The sequence below is a fragment of the Echinops telfairi genome, unplaced genomic scaffold, assembly GCF_000313985.2.
Source record: "Echinops telfairi isolate 266 unplaced genomic scaffold, ASM31398v2 ScPeMD7_59;HRSCAF=198, whole genome shotgun sequence".
Classification (NCBI taxonomy): domain Eukaryota; kingdom Metazoa; phylum Chordata; class Mammalia; order Afrosoricida; family Tenrecidae; genus Echinops; species Echinops telfairi.
In genome coordinates this window covers 838,383-839,879 of record NW_022103957.1, presented here as the reverse complement: position 1 = coordinate 839,879, position 1,497 = coordinate 838,383, and positions in this window count along the sequence as shown.

Sequence of the window (1,497 nt, the reverse complement as noted above, 5' to 3'; positions counted from 1 at the left end):
GCGCTTTGGTGAATTTGCTCACTGGACCTCTCCTTGGGTCTGGGCTGGCAGGGATGAATCTGGCAGGTCTTCAGATCCCTGGCTCTGTTTTCAAAACTGGACCTTTGAAGAGAGGTTCCACTGTACAAGGGGGTTGGCAGGGAACAGAGAAGTTCAAAGACACTAATGTGGTCCCACAAGTATCATCATCTTACTACAGATGAGAAAAGTGAGGTCCAATGGAAAAAGCCATTTTCTTCCAGTCCACCAGGAAAGCTGGTGGCAAGCCAACTCAGAAGCTACATCTTTCCGTCTTAGTGCCAGGCACTCATCAGCACACCCTGGGGCTCTTTGGGCACTTCCTAAAGGGAGAGCCTTGTGGCCAAAGGCTTTTCTCCCTGACTTGGCTTCCCCTTGTGGCTGGGGATGAAGAACATAAAGCAAGTAAGTCAAACAGCAAATACCGTGTATTGAATGTTGGCTTTGTACTGGACCCTATACAAAAAGATTTACATACCACAAGTCTACTCCTTCTTTACAGATGTGGAAAGAGGGGCCCAAGGAGTTTAAAGAGTTTTTCCCAAATCACACCCCTAGCAGAGGGAGTAGAATTCAGAGTCAGAATTTTTAACTAGTAACTGATATTACCCACTCCCAACATCCTAACCACCACCCGTTTACTTTAGCACTTCTACCTGCCAGGGGCCAAGCCGGCAAGGACTCACCTCCTCAGATGAGCTACTGTTCCCAGAAGATGTTGATTTAGGATTAGCTCCATTTTTATTTTCCAGGTCTTCTTCCTTGACGGTTCCTCAGCAGGAATTCTCCCAGTTTGTATCTGATATTCCCTGAACTGTAGAAAAGAAAAGCAGGTGTGTTTCTGTGACTGAGTTTTGTGTCCTACGTCACAGTTTATGACAAGTCAACTGATGTAACGCTGCCAACAACCCTACACAGTGCTGTCAATTTGCCTTCCATGACTGAAAAATTCATTCAAAAAAGGTTTACGTGACAAATGACATGGCTTTAAAAAAGTTTTTGGTTTTTTTAAAGGCCATCATGAAATTTAACTCCGTCTTCTCACTCCAACTCTAAGCTCTGGGTTATTTGGCATGAATCCACAGCTTCCATGGGCCAAAACCAGCGATAGACTTGGGAAAGAAAGCATTACACAAGCAAGAATAGTAAACATTAAATGAACCAGAATCGTGTGGTGTGGGGGAAACAATAGTGGAGTCCATATTCCACACCTATTGAATCTGTACACCAGGACTTACTCATCAACGGGTCTCCTGGCAGAAGTCCGCAGCACACTGTGGGTGTGTCAAAAGCTGAAGAGGACAGCTCCAGCTTCCTGTCAGGGTTACAAAGGTATGTGTGCAAATAGCATCCCTAAGTGCATTCATATGAAGCGGTTTTTCTTTTCGAGCCAGAGAATCTCAAAAAACTGATGCTTAAACAAACAAACAAAAAAAACACCTGATGCTTCAGAAACATGTATCACAGTTTATTCTGTGG